Genomic DNA, 16,939 nt, shown 5'->3' on the forward strand with positions numbered 1-16,939 from the left:
TTTCCCATAAGGAATATGGATAACAAATGAAATATTCAGCCCCATTGTCTGATTTATTCCTTTTATTATCCACAAATATCAGCCCGGCAGTCAAAGGATGCCTCGGCTCATTCAGGGGGCTCTTCCCACTTGGGGCCTGACAGCCTATCAAGTCTCCTCGCATAAACAGGTCAGGATCATGTGAGCGCTCCAATATGTTATACTTTAAGGTTTCCAACATGCACGATCACTAAACAGAAATAGAAAATTACAGAGGAAACATTCCCAGAGCTGCTCTGTGGGCCCCTCTGCTAAAAAAAAAAAACTACACACATATCACTTGAAATAAACATTTAAATAAATGACATTAAATCCACATAAGAGCCACAGACACTTAAATAATGGTATGCAAAACGTTACTTTCAAACATGTGGTTTCTAGGCAGAAGTGTGTGATCCCCCCCCTGCAGTAAAAGCCCCCGTGTTGTCGTGATGTCTGTTTGCAAAGCAGGAGACAGATGCCTAGTTACGGCGCAGTCGTAACACAATGAGCCTCATCAGATATTAGTAATTGACCATTAATGAACTCCCTATGATAGCCCACTAAGGAATACACACAAGGACCCTGGGGATCGTAGGGCGGCGGGGGGAAAGGGCCTCATGGCATTAACATACTCCCAAGGCTACAAGAGGCTTTTAAATGGGCAATCAATAAAGAGCATTAGTTCATCATGCCCTCTGAGGGACCCTGGAGGTGTCTGTTGTGTTGAAAGGCAGCCCAAAAAGGGGAAAGTGCAGTCAAGAGCCCTATTCTTTGGGAATGATGAATGTGAGAAATCCAACATGAGCTAAATGTGTTGTCCATGGATGTAATGTCTTATCATCTTATTGATCTGAGAACAAATTCCCAGCGGTGTTGTCTTTCATGGTGGAGAAAATAAATATATATATACTTGCCAAAACTGAAGCTCTTCACCTGGGTTGCACTTCCCAAAAGCCCCGTGGTACTTTGCTACGGGGGCAAGACAATATCAACACTTTTTTAACTGCTTCTGTAAAACCAGGACAAGGGCATCACAAATATCATGTGACATTTACTGTACATATCCCATTAGAGAGCTATGAATAAAGCTAGACCTGCACTGCACCGAGCTGTTTTATTCTTAATTTTCTCATTTGTGTTATATTGCACAATGAAATGGATATCATTACATAGAATAGCACTATCGTACAAATACCATGCTGTGTCCTTGAAGGCGGCATAATAAATGGTTCATCACTTGCAACCAAATGGCAAGACAGAATTTATGGCTACTAATCTCTCTCATCATCAGAGCAAAGTACTCTGTAAAAATTTCATTGTAACTTCCTGGGAAATAAATAAATGTGCCCCCTGACCTTGAGGGGGAAAAAAAACCTTCAACCCATCCATCTAGGCGGGGGGTGACTACATCATCCCCCCCTCTCTTTCAATCACCTCAATACATCTTACCTTCTTTGGCACTGTGTCCATACATAGATATTAGGCTAAATATTTTGTATTATATTCTAAAAAATACTGTTTACTTTAATAATTTGTTATGCATGCTTCTACATGTAACATTAAGCTGGCTCTTTTTCTGCTGTAACAAAATGTACATTTCCCATCTGTGGGACTCATAAAGGTATTCTGATTCTGATTCTGAAAGATAGGTGTCCCACCTTCAATTGTCTATACCCCGACCCCTTGAGATTTGTGCAGCATCTCACAAAAGAGTGAGAGTTTAAGTGTGAGGGGTGGAGGCGAGGAATGACAGGAGATTAATATGCAGAAAGTCTCAGTTTAAATCAAGATAAAAGACAGAAATAGAAAAATAATAGAGGGAACAAACCCCTGGATGGTGGCTCTCTCTAATGGAAACACATGGCTGAGGTGTTGTCAGCAGTCTGCCCGCGCACACTCACATTGCTGCCTGATAATCTGGACTGCCATAAAATTAGAATAGCAAATACCCCACTGACAGAGATGCATGTCCTCCCTCTCTTGTGCCACCATAAAAAAACTCCTGCCGGTCTCTCCGACGCCACGAACTTCAATTTAAATTTACAGCGCCGCGAAAGGAGAAGTGATATGCATTCAAAGATTTTAATAACCTATTAAGTTATGACTTCAATTTCATTTTATGAATATTTTCCTTGGGGAGCGCTGCCATCACAAAAGAAAGACAGAAATTTAAAAAAGATAAATAGTGCCATTAATCTATAACATTTCTCTCCCATTATTCTCGAAAATGAGAAGTTATTTTTGCTCAGATTGTCATATAATTAGCTCCTTATACTTGACTCACAAGCCAGAAAATGACCATGTTCGAGAAATTTGAAGTCTGTCATTTGGCGGAGAATAAAATCATCATCTGTCTTAATATATTGTCTATCTGACAAGCAGAATGTGAGGTTGATTAGGCTTCAGTAGCTTTATTAATAACAACCACTGGATCAGAGGGAGGTAAGTTCTCTATGTTTCAGAGCGACTCGCTGTGAGATGGAAGCTGCTGCAGAGGTCAGTAAGTCTGCTTTTGTTTTTGAAAAGATCCCTGTGCTATAAATTCTCAGACGTCGTTTATAACCTAACATTGTGCTTTACTTCATAAACTGGTTTTAAGCCTCAAAACTATTAAACAACTCATCACAACTCCACTTTGTAGAGGGTGAATGTGGGAGTGCAGCAGGGTATAATAGCTTTAATCTGTCTGTTGTTTGTCTCATGGGCATTAAACACCATCTTGATATGAGTGAGACTACAGTGCACACAGGAGGGGGTCCTCATAATATTTAATAGGTCATCAAAGGGAATGGGGGGTAGACTGCTGACATTTGCCTGGATAGTTAGGAGAAACCCCAGGAGTTGTCATATGACTCATTACCAGAGCACAGTCGACTTGACAGTCGGTTGCATCATCGTTCAAAGAGGCTGTCTGGCAGGAGAATCATAATCCAACACTTATAACTGTTCAAGTCGCAATGGCCCCATTAACTAGCATGATATTTTGATTCTTGTTTCCACCCTGAAAATAGAGACTAATCAGTTAATAAAACTCTATTACTGCCACCGTGAATGAGATAGTGGCTGCCATTAGTGTGAAAACCCTGTGAGTACAGCCATGCCTGCCACAGATATAGATAGATTATGTATTGTAGCAACACTCACAAACTCCTCGCCTACTAACTCTGGTCTAAGATTTAAAAATGGAGACTTCAGCCTAAAGGAGATGAAGGGACATCATTTGGAGTTGCGAGATTTTCTGCGGGACTACAGGAATCAGATGTCAGGTGAGTAAAAGGTCATGTAAACTCCAGTTTATTGTTATACTTTAATATCTTTTTGATACGTTTAAGTAAATATAAAGAGAAAAACAAAGCTGCTGTCTTTTTAAAATACAACTTCTTAGTTAGTTGTAGTTCTGTCAAAGTTTAAAAGGAGGGTTGCATTTGACTTAATTCAAATATATAGGTGACAGCCCTATCAAGTTTATGTTAGCTATTTTGTGATGCAACAATCCATTTTGGTTTGAATAGATTAAGATTTTATTTAGGGATTTTGTTGAGTTCACACAAATCCACAATTATTTTGAATGGTAGAATCCAACACAAGGGATTCATTTTTGTACCAATAGCTATGCATTCTCCTATAACATCAGGTTCCTCATGTCACAAGGCCTCAATCCAATCCTGTCTATCATCACTTTGGGCTGTAGTGTTCTTTAATCACCACAACAAACATTAAATCCAGTTCGTTAGCTTTTGAACAGTTGCATTTTGGAGCGTTACATGAAACCTACAGAAAGCAAACAAAACATTTCAAAAGAAAATCAGCTGTCAGATCTGTGACCCCTCAAACTTTGGACAGCCCCCCATAGCCCCGCACAGAGCAACACTGCAGCACTCACATGCCCCTCGCACATTGATTCCCCTCCCGAGGGCCCAAACCAATTTCTCTTGTTTTCAGACACTCTCCCTGCCTGAACCTGCAGTGGCCATCAAAGACATTCATCCATCCGCCCAGGATGACTATGAGTGATCTAGCCACCAAACGATCAATTTGTATCCCTCTCTCTTTCTTCTTCTTTCTCCTTCTCTCTCTGTTGTTTTCTCTTCTCTTTCCCTCTTTGTCTCCTTCACTTCATTCTCTGGCTATTTTGTTGATGTGCTGAATATGATGAAAAAGTGAGAGTGCAGATGTCTTTGACACGGTGGCATGTGAGAGTAACAATGCAATCACTATTTGACCTTGGAGAACAACTAATTCACATGTTCATCTATCTATATTTTTGACATGTGTAACTTTTCAATTCAGTTGAAAGCCTACAAATCATTCATGCAAACATACAATAATAAGTCTTCACTTGCAGGATTTGATTTTGCAGGCCATCAATACCAAGGATCTATAGACAAAAATGCCCTTAAAACTACACTGTAATATATTTCGGTTTGGCTTCCGTACCACTTTGTTCAGTTATATGTGTCTCCATTCATTAAGCTGTAATTGGACGTGATTCTCACCCAGGAATGCAGAATCCTCAGATTCCTCCAAGGCATGCAAGGTGATGATGACAGTGTTAGAAAGAGCTGTTAATCCATCTTGTAATTGCAGCAAACAGACGGCAGGCTTGATCGTGTCTGTGAAGAGGCTGGAGAGAACCATTTGTCACCAGACGTGAACAATAGGAGGCATTATGGTATTTCGGCGCATCTGAGAAAAAAGCGTTTGTGTGTATTTGTGGCGGTGTGCAATGTTAAATCAAAGTCAAAGGCGGGATTGTATACAAGTGATGCTCATTTTAGCACGATATGGCTGTGCATGTATGTTGATGCTAATGTTGTTTGTGTGTGCATGGTGGGGTGCGTGTATGTGTGTGTGGTGGGGGTTCTTTTTCCTTGCTATTCACAGACAATTTGTAAGGCCGGCTGTTGAAGCCAGGCCAAAGCCGTGGAACAGCTGGAGCCCCTCCATGATTGATAAACGTGGCGGCGAGAACTTCATCTCCCCCTGAATGAAGACAAAGGCCCACAATGCTCAGCCAGTGTGTTACGCCTGCCTGTCGTTAAGTGCGGAGTGCGGACCTGCCCCGGTCCTCAGCTGGGGGAGTCGAGGTGCCAAGAGGGAGGTCGGGACCCAAACTAATTACCATTTTATGACAAAACGGTTCTTTTGTCGTCATTATATAATTGATTTACCTTTCAGGGGGAGATCATTATGAAGTGGCTCTGGGAGGGTGGGATGAAAGAGGGCTGAAGGGGATTAGCTTCAGTTGTACATGCTCTCAATGTTATAAAGGTGGGCACAAGCATATGTGTTTACAAATATGAATACAATCATTTGAGAGTTTGAGAGATGTTATCTAAATTATGCATAGAGGTGAAGGATATATATTGTTAACAAAAATCATATAGAATATTTTAAAGTATTTGTCACACTGTGTCAGTTATTAAAAAGAAAACAATTGTGAATAAATCATAATGGGAGATTAATTAATATTGAAACAGTAATCACTGACCCCATGAGTGGACATGTGCTTTGATCAGCTAGGTGCACCCACCAAGAAAATGACGGACAAATTAGCATCACTTGCGCATGATTAAATATCACCATGTTGTATTGATCCCAGCAGATATCACCACATTTCCCAGAGACAGGTTTTAACAGAGACACGTTCAAAGGTCCGCTGCCTCAGAGTCGTAAACTTTTGCTTAGTTTGTGACCCATGCAGGAGCAGGTCAGTGAGTCAAATCAGGACCAGATTTGTCAAAGTCACCATGTGGGGATAATCGTTACACTTGGCTTTGATGAATCCCACACAAGGATCTGTTTCCTGTGACTACACATTGTGCTGGAAATATGTGTGGTGGCATTTGGATTTTCCGGTTGTAGTCTTCTTTGCAGCTAAAGCTAGCCGGCTTTGCTGATATTCCTGCACAGAAACCGTAACTCATACATCTATTCAATGCATTATTTGCTTGTGTGTATAAACCCCTGGTTGCAAGCATTTCCGTCTGTGTAAAACAAATGATGTTTTGTGAACGTGCCCCCAACTTTCATTGTTTGACTCTGAGAGCAATGTAGCCTGGGTACATCCATCCTTGACCTATTTAATGGCTGGGTTCTGTTGAAGACCCGCCGCACAAATTGAAAAGTTTTCAGTCACTAAGTGAAATGTATGGCTCTGCCTCCGGTCCACAAAAATTGGGGATTGTTCTATTTTAATTCCAAACTCAATTTCAGACATCCTCCACGCTGCGACAAAGTGGATTTCTGGCCCATCCATTGTGCCGTGTTTGTCGACATTTCAGCTGCCAGGACACACGATGAATGAGTGAATATTGATGAACACAAAAGATGTACCAGGGCCATTTTTTCCTGTTATTGTTGACGTGGAGGTGGGGAAAAGAGGAGAGGCACCCTTTGGAACCCTCCTGGGATTGAGGAACCCCTCTCCATATTCAGAATATTCCCTGTGAAGTTCAGAAAGAGATATCAATCTCACTTTGAGGCTCTGGGCCTTCATTTGTTTGTGAGAGATGCGGAGCGCTGCTCAGATGACTGTGCCAATTCTTCAAATCCCACTTACAGTAGGAGTTCACACACACACTAAAACACACACACACGCATACACACCATGCACAGCAAAGCATCTGCCACTTTCCTCAGCCTGTGTGTCCCGGGCGTCAGTGTCTTCAGCGCTGGAGTCTGCACTGTGCCACTCGGAGGTCTTGATTGAGGAAGCTCTGTCGGCAGCTGAGAGTTAGGAATACAAAATACACCATGGCTGTTTGAGCAGAAGCAACATAGTCTATATTGGATAAATGGGTTCGTTTTTCTTTGTCAAATGTTGTGCAAGAAAAGGCATGTGTGTGTGGAAGAAAGTGGTGATATGGTTATGTAAAAGAATTTCATATTGCTTAGCTGGATGATTTTTCCCCCAATGTTAGACACAGATTTGGGGTTTTTATGTGTTTATAAATAAAATCACACTTGATCTCTCAACAACAGTACACCTGGATAGAGTATTTTTCTAACTTAGATAAAAAATAAAGGTTAGGAGACTCACCTTTTAAGGCACTGACCACGTAATCGCAATTTATTGTACATATTTGTTGCAGAATACTCTTCTCACACCCTATTTCCTGTCATCTTAATATTTCTCGATATCAAAATAAAGGCATAAATCTAAGAACGTAAAATAAACTACATAGAAGAACTGGGCCAAAATGATATGCAAATTAGTATAACAAAAAACTATAATGAATGCCATTGAAAATACAGTGGAAATGTCTACATTCTTCCAGCATAAATATTCAGGGTCTTCATCATTAAAATTGAAGTCATGTCTCACCGTTTTTCAAACCATGTTTAGCCTTGCTGCCTATTTGTATAAGATGGAGGAGGTGCTTGCCCTTATTTGGAGCGGTCTGATAATCATGATCAGAGGTAAGAGAGCAATTTGAGGGAAACACGTGTTAGATTGCTACAGTGGAACATTACACTTGTGCTCTGCATGTAGATGTAAGGTTCTTAGCTGCTGACAGTGCAGCAAGCAGGGCCAATAATGACTCTAAGAAGTGAAATAATTACATGCATCCCCACAAATACAGCCATTCCTCACCTCACTGAACATCGCCTCTCTCTCTCTCATGGTGTGATGTGTCCTCATGTAGCCCACTGCAACAAATAGAATCATGTTATTAGTTACTCATATTTACCGGTAATGTTGAGTATATCACATCATATATATACTTTGATTTTCTCAAAATCCCACTCTCTTCTTTCTGCCTCGGTCTCTATTTGACCATGTTTCCACCTCTCTTCCAAAGACACCAGTGTGGCAGGCGTCTAAACCTGGCTGTGGTTTGGTTTTAGCAAGGCAATGGGCCATGCAGGCCTTTTTTCCCCACAGTGGGCTTCTGAGTGGAGTCTTTGCCCTCACACGCGTTCACTTGGGCCTGCTTTACCCACACTATTGATTGCAGGTGATGTTCTGGACTCAGTCCAGCTGACCTCGAAGGGGAGTCAGATACATCATTGTCCGAAGAGGAACCTCTGGAGACAGGACAGAAGCTGCACACGTGTTAAACAGTCTGACTTTGTCCAGCTGCTGAATCTGTCAACAAATGCTTTGGACACGTGTTTGGTCTGCTTAGCATGGACCAGTAATTTCAATAGTGAAACAGAAATTATTTTAAAAGCTCCACAGACAACAAACACCCATGATTCAGCTGCCGTGTTTCTTGAATGGCACCATGGCACTGTTTCCTTCTGCTTGCTAATTAGAAATCTTAATATGCAATAATTTTAACATTGGGTCTAATTTGTGTATCTTTGTTTCTTACACACCTCACAGCAATTGATGGATATCCAATGAGACGCAGAGTCCCTGCCAAAGGGAGTAGTTCTGCAGCTTGTGACACATCGCTGAGGCTGGGGGGAAGTACGCCTTAAATTAATTAACATCGGACCTCTTGTAGCTGCTCACTTCTGTAAACAAACATTTTAATATGCAGTAATTAATTAAATCTGCCAAGCTTCTCTGCTCCTCCCATAGATCTCCCTTCATTCTTACTTTCCCCGTCTTGTTAAAGAGTTTATTATCTGCTGCGTGAGATGAGGAGTAAATTCAGAACTTTGGCCAGCACCATCTCTCCAACACACAGATTTCTACATTTCTAACTGCGATCAGATGTGTAATATTGTCATGCTAGTTTCCCATTCCTGCCCAGAACTCACATCACATGTAGGGTGAAAGATATAAGCAGCAAATGTTACTTGGCACTTGTGAGGAATGGACCAATAAATCGTACATCGCACCAGTCCTGCCCTCTCTAATAGCTTCTGGGTTCTGGCTGTGAGAGAACAAAAAAGGTACCAAAGCCTCTTGGGCTACTCTGACCGACTGCAATGAATAATGTTTGGTCTGACAGACAGTCACAAATGTGTGTGTTTGACATCCAATATACTGTACTTGTCCACTATGAGTGTGTGTCTTATTTTATGGTCCAATAAGATGTTTTCATGAGATACATTGTATTTTTCTTGTGTTTCTTTATGTACCTGAAGATTAAGCGTTCAACCTTTGAATGATGTTAAGCGTTGATATATAAGCAGTTGAATTGACTCTACTGCAAATATAATCTCCTCGAGTAGATAAATAAAATCAGATCAATGTTAATGTGTATGGTAATTCTAAAAATAAACAAACACATTGACTGGAATTTCTAGGCTGACTACATTAGAATACAACTGTGCCAAATATCAATGGATTAAGATGTATTTGGAGAGATTTCTTATTCAAGATGAATACATTAAAACACTTCAATAAATCCCTCAAATTATCTACAGTGGATAGTTTTGCATTTATCAGACATGGGGTGAAAAAAATAATATTGCATGAGTTTATGGAAATCCACATCAGCAGGGAATGGATGCAGACTCAAGGGGCATCACTGCACAGGTAAGCTGCTTTTGGAGGGTTCATGTAAATCCTAAAGTCCAAAAGTCAATTACTGGGGCATCTCAAGCGTGTGTTACTGAAAGACTCTGATGTTTTATTGAAGAGAGGCTTTAATTCATCAGGCTTCTCAGCTCCCTTTCATGCAGCTTGGAGAGGGAGAGCAAGGCACCTCCTTCAGATGGCCAGTGTCATATATCACACACACACACACACACACACACAAAGAAAGAGAGAGAGAAAGAACACACTAATGCCCAAAAACAACTCTCAGGTGGTCTGCTTCACTCCACTGACCAGACCATTACCCACCACACACACACACACACACACACACACACCCACACACACACACACACACACACACACACACACACACACACACACACACACACACACACACACACACACACACACACACACACACACACACACACACACACACACACACACACCTCTCAGTCCAGACCACACAGACTAAGCATGCAATTCATCCATGCAGCATCCATGTGCTTTTCCTGTGCAAAATTAACATTTCAAATTATAACAAATGTAAATTTCATTTACACAAAAAAAAGGATCTCCTAGTGTGACCACCCACAGTTTTATTGACAGTCACCTTTCCTGCTGCATTGCCAGGCCTTGAGATGTTTTATTTTGATGTAATCCTCAGCACCTTGGTAGCTCATTTCCTCACAGCTGGTTTAATGTTTTGGGAAGACGGGAGGTTTTGTTCCAATTGCATTGTACCGCCATTCCTATCTGCTGATCACACTGCGTCTCTGTGCTTTGTTCCTTCTGGAATATTCATAAATAAATGCTGTTGGCAGGCTGACACAGTCCCATCACAACGGAACGAGCCCTCTGTCTCTCATGTCTCCACAGCTGGAATGAAGGCTCATGGTGGCATTGCCCAGAGTGAGGCAAGCAGACAGCTTATTTTTCCACCGTGATTAGCCAAACTGTGCTGCTCATATACAAATGGAAATGGGATGTGCATGAGTGTCCTCCTCTCCTCAGCCTCTCTCTCTCTCTCCCTCTCTCTCCCATCTGTCAAGACAATAGATTTTAATCTTTAATCCATGAGCAGCCATTGAATACTTGAGAATTACAAATTACAGATGTTTTACTGTGTGTTTTTTCTCAGACGACACCTCCTGCCCGCTGTCGGTCGGGCCCTTCAGCTATCATGATGTTACCACACAAAGGTGTTCACACTCGAACATTTGCCACAAACAAATGTGTACAACAGAGACAGGGAGAGGGAGAGACAAACATACACACGTACTCACATTACACTCCCTCATTCTGTGCCATCATGGTACCATATGACACTGTCATCATTTGGTAATTAAACCCTTGCTGGCTTTAAATATGAAAAGCTGGCAAGAGTTGATGATGATGATACTGGCTGTCGCTCAGCCCAGATTTCCAGCAAACCATCCAGACACCAGGCAGGAAACATATTGTCCCGTTGTTGTCTTAGTTTGGCCGTTTCCCATTAGAAGAAAATAAATCTGATGCAAACTATATATTTTAAAAATGAATATGCTGTTAAGAGATAATATGGCATAGTATTTATAATATTGAAATAATTTGTCTAAAGCGCTAACTTCAGACCTCGGGGTGATAAATGATGGGCACAGCCAAGTTTCAGTGGCCTCGGAGTGAGGAGAGGGGGGTGGTGCCAGGGAGAGATGGGGGGCATGAAGGGTGAAGGAGGGAGGTTTATTTAATGTTCAGCCCATGAGCAAGTGGGACACTATTTAAAAAAAAAGAGGAAAGGAGGGGAGGAGGAAGAGGTGGCTGTGTGGTGGGGGTCTGAGAGGATGCAGGGTGGAAGTGCAGGTGAGAACTTTAGCTTTGTGTGGAGGGGAGGCAGGAAGAGAGGGTTTGAAGATACTTCAACATTAACCTGACCCCCACACCCACCCCACTCCCACAGCACGCACGCACACGCACACACACACACACACACACACACACACACACACACACACACACACACACACACACACACACACACACACACACACACACACACACACACACACACACACACACACACACACACACACACACACACACACACACACACACACACACACACACACACTCCCTCCCTTTCAGCCCCCTGGCAATCTTGAACAGAGTAGATAGCATTGACCAGTCTAATGGACTATGCCATAAGATCTCTCTCCCCCCACAACGCCGTCCAACCAAAATCACTCCTCTCCCTCAATTTTCAATCTGCCTCTCCTGCAGACTCCGGTCATAACCCGTAAATGTGCTGTGTGGCTCTGAGAAGAGCTTAGGTTCCATTACTGACAGCCCACACAGCTTTATGGCCATTTAAGCTTCTCGATTTGGGTTCCTCCCATTCGGATGTTCCTGCAGACCCCCAGTGCATCGCCTGAACAGATAGAGGGAAAAAACACTTATTAAGGTCATTAATGTCAAGATTACCAAGGCAGACTTAGCTCTTACTGCTGGAAATGTATTTTTAATACTCACAGCAATCAACAGTTACAATTTAAACACAACACTGAGTGTGTGTGTGCACCACCCTGTAAATCTAAGTTTGTAAATTAGCATAAATTAAATATATTGGCTATTTCTTGCTTGCTGTTGATTATTTTGGAGAATTTGGATAACTATAATTCCATAAACTGTTTATGGATTTATTTATTTTAAACAACATTTAATTGTATAGGTTATTTTATATATTTTCCATACAGGATTATACAATTTAAATTACAAATATAGATATTAATGTGCATCTTTTCTTCTGTTTTAAAGAAAGACATTGCAATGTGCAAGGTTAGCTAATGTTTAAATGACATTTCTAAAGAGTAAGTAAGGAACAAGTCCTTTTTAAGCTGAGTATCTCAGATATAAAGTGTTCCATAATATCCATTACAGGTCCTTGGTCCAGTGGCAGCCTTATTACCATTTCTGAACTCAAGCACTGTAAAGAGTCTTATAATACAGAATGTTTGTTAAATAGCCGATAGAGAAGCTATAATCTTTTAATGTTGAATTTTATAGCTTTATCACGCTCTGTCGTTCTTGTGGATATTGTAATATTGCATTTTTACTGGTTATTCATCTGTTAATGTTCCAGTTACTAAGTTTTATACTCTCCCTTATACTCTTTTTTGTATTCCTTCACACTGTTAAACACACAGAGAAAGTTTCCTCTGGGAAGTTTATGTATCTGTGTGATATCTGACTGGACTTAATCTCTTGAGAAGCACTTTGAGAAAACTGTGGGCAATGGTCAAAGCATTTGATAAGGAAAAATGCGAAGAAACTCAAAATATCAGATGTGTTCGACGAAGTAGGCTTGATAAATAAATGTATAAGTATTAAGTGAATTCTGAATGTTCACTATTGTTTTATGCCTCTATCCTTCCTGCCCCCACCACCACAAGGTGTGTGTGCTGTGTGTGTGTGTGTGTGTGTGTGTGTGTGTGTGTGTGTGTGTGTGTGTGTGTGTGTGTGTGTGTGTGTGTGTGTGTGTGTGTGTGTGTGTGTGTGTGTGTGTGTGTGTGAGTGAGTGAGTGAGAGTGAGAGAGAGAGAGAGAGAGAGAGAGAGAGGGAAAGAGACTCATTATAATTTAGTAAATGTTAACCAGTATTTCAGTGTTGTCATAAGCCTGCACTTGAACGTGCCTTAGCTTAGTTAACACAAGTTTATACAAATAAAGAAATCTCATTTTAATAAATCATTATTATCCAGTAGTGTTTCCAAAGCATGTTGAATGTTGGGCAACTTCATGACTAATATCGATTTATTATTCTGTGCTGATATTATTTCTGCTACAAAAATTATTTCACGAAAGAATACTTTAAAATTGAATATAAGCGTTTGATAGAATGACAAAGCTATTCAACCACAGCCCAAATCAATATTTTCCTGAGTTTTCAGACAAAACGGAGTTGCAATTAAATTAAATCCAGACTATTGCAAATATAGTTTTTTTATTATTATTATTTTATCGATATAGCTGAAACACTGCTCCAGCTGTTTGGTTACTAAAATTGAGGTTTTAAACACAATTTAAGCAAGTTTAACAGTTTGTTTAATTCAGCACCTGCAATGCTCTTTTTGTATTTACTTTATCAAATCCTAGTTTATTGGAGCCGGGTTGCTTCCGCTTTTTGTTGTCGCCTAAACCGTTTAGTTTTGGATGATCGGTCAAAGATTCTGACAACCAGCGGGGAGAAGCTCGACGCCCAGCCGGGGAGGGAGCGCAGGAGGCCGGACAGATCTACTGGGCTGCATCGGGGAGACGCACCATTAGACAAGGGGAGAGCCATGCCTCACAGCGCTGGTCGACCAGGTAAGGATTTCTCCGTCTGCCTCATACTAATGTCACTGTTTGTTTGCAGCTATGTATGTTGGAGCACTGTGTGGGACAAAACTGCGAGGAGGCTCCCTACCTATGTGTCTGGATTTTATTTTATTTTTTACTTGAAAATCAAACAAAGCATAGTTTTCTTTTTCTTTCATATTTTACAGTAATTTCCTCTGTTTCAACTTTTATGTCAGAAATTGCGGTAAATATTGTATATTTTGAAATTATTATTATTATTAATTTTCGTTGTTGCAAATAATTGCTCGTCTATTAACATCACCTAAGCTTGGGGCTGTAATTGAAAAACATAGATCACAATCTAATTCACCTCTCAATTTTGGGTTTAGATGAGAAGATCAATGGAAAACAGTTGTAATGATCTAATTAATTATGGCAAAATTAAAAGCAAGTACAAAATCAATCTGTGATGGTGTCGAGGATAGAGTCAAATTGATATCCATCTGCTCCCGTTATAAAGCACATGAATAAGCAATCTAAGGACGCAGCTGATATCCTGCAGTTTGGCATAGCCTTCCCATATGGCTGTGGGTGTCAGGAGACACCAAATCATTGTGGGGTAAAGAGACTCCCGGTATTATGCGGATGTTTTGACTAAAAGGGAGAAAAGGGGTCCAGGGGAAATGTATACAGTATTACAGTAAATAAATAAGAGTGGAGAGTGAAATGAATCACATCTTGCGCTTGAGTTTATTTAGTGTATACTTCACTGACACCTTTCCTCAATCTGGTGATTGATACTTACTTACATTTGTAATGGTGTAATATTCTAAATAGTAAAGAGGCCAATTGTTTAGAATTTGTATATGCTCATATGGTAAAAAAAATCGAAAACGAAACCTAAATAAACTAACGTTCACACAGAGAGCTTGCATGGCGAAAATGTTAACAAGCTTTACACACTCAAGAGTCAAACTTTTAACATGCAGTGGGAAATATAGTGGATCCCAAAGTTGGGGAGGCCAGGGGACCTTAGGGGTCATGTCAAAATGTTCCTATTTAAGAAAAAAACGTATTTTAATTCTTGAATGTATATCTATAGTCTGCAACTTCCACAAACAGATTTGTACAATCAGTTCAAATTTAATTTTAACATGTAATCACTGTGAACGGTGATCAAAGGGTCCGTCACATGAACAAATATGTGAACCTCAGCATCGTCTGAAGCTTGCAGTAAAGACACATCAGGAAGCAATATCGATTGTTGCGTTACAGGCCATATGTTTCAAAAAACGGATGAGAAGGATTTGTTTTGTCCTCTAAGGAAATTCATCATCCTCCCCTCCCGCCCTGTCTGCTGTCTTTCCACCTCAGTATTTTTATTTAAAAACCAAATCAACGGAATTTGTATTATTATTATTATTTGTAATATTATTATTATTTGTATTATTATATTTAAATGTACATTAACAATGGGGATAGTGTATTTTAGAGGAGATATTAATCAGAATATAGGCCTACATCTGAAATTAATTAAAAACAACCCATATGTTTGAAAAGGAACGATTGTGTGATTATTCACAGTGTTAAAACATATATAAGAATCAACTGTTTTCATAGTGTGTGACAACTGTGCCGAGGCTCTTTATTGTATAATGCAGTCACAAAAAAATCGAAAACAATAATCGCATTAGGTCCTTGGTGGCTGGGTTTTTAAAGGGGTGAATCAGGACTAACAGTTTCTTAATTATCACGCCGTTTGTTTTGCTGTAGTGCTGTGACATGGGGACGTCATCGTAGCAGTGCAAGAGGTACGGGGGGCAAATCGGGGTGTTGTGGGGGAAATAGCAGCAGCTTTAGGGCAAAAGTGCACTGACGTGTGAAATTACAGCCCATGGTGCTACATATTGTACCAGAAGCTCCCTCCCAAAAAAAAAAAAAAAAAAAAAAACAGAAACAAAAAGAGGAATCGTCCTCAAACTTGTCCAGAGGGCAGATCTGGACGCAACACAGAGTCCTTTTCCATAAAGACCACAACCCTTTAAATAACGTTATTATTATTTGTAATAATAATATTATTTATATTATATTAATGGTATTTTACAGATGCCTCTTTCAACAAATACATACATTATACTGAATACAAGAAGATTGCTGTGTTATAGGCTACGTTGTAAACCACGAGTTGGGTGACACTGTACACTACAAACACTATCCTGATATAATTATGCATAATGCATACAAATATTTTTTCAATTATATTTTTGCTTGAAAAACTGCAGCTACTTTAAACAGCAGTAATGTATAGACAGAAGAAAACATAGAGGCTGTAAAAATAATCACTTTTAAGCTATATGATTGTGTGTTTTTTGTCTTTGTTTCCCCTCGGATTGAGTCCTACCGGAAGATATTACGAGTGCATAATACAGCTACAGTAGGTTTCCCCCCCCCCACCTCTGACCCGGCCGGCCCGGCAGCATCGACCTACCTGCCTCTGTCTGAGGAGCACAGCGGGCTGTAACCTACTGTATGAGCGCCATCTACAGAGCAATGCTGCACACAGGCGGGGAGTGGATGATGATGGTGATGATGATGATGGCCTTCTGACTGACTCTCCCTCTGCAGGCTGCGAGCTCACCTTGCACACATCCTGTATGACCACACACGGATCAAAACAGTCAGGATAAAAAGTAGCAGCTCTTGTTTTTGCATCATTATTGAACTCATGTAAATACCTTTTTTGTTAAAGAATGTTTTCTGAATTATTTAGGAATAGGAATATAGGAAGATAAAGCATTGAGAAATTGCTGTAAAAACACACATTTTCAAAATAAAGATTTTATTGCAAAAATTGTAACTAAATTGTGATATTTGAGAGTTAACACTTTGAACCAGAGGCTCACAACGTGGGTAACTGGGCCTCTTGTTGTGTTTGCAAGATGAATAAATTGTTAAATGTATTTTTATTTAAATTATAAGAATAGTAAGATACATTATAATTATGATTTGTTTTCATATATCTTGTTTTAGGTTCTTTAAAATCACTTTTGAAAATGGTGCCAACATCAAAAATATTCACACATGAGTCCCAGTCTCATCAAGGGTTTCTATTGGGAGTCTTTCATATGAAAACATTTTAGATACGTCTCTTTAAACAACACAC

The sequence above is a fragment of the Trematomus bernacchii genome, unplaced genomic scaffold (genome assembly GCF_902827165.1).
Source record: "Trematomus bernacchii unplaced genomic scaffold, fTreBer1.1, whole genome shotgun sequence".
NCBI lineage: Eukaryota > Metazoa > Chordata > Actinopteri > Perciformes > Nototheniidae > Trematomus > Trematomus bernacchii.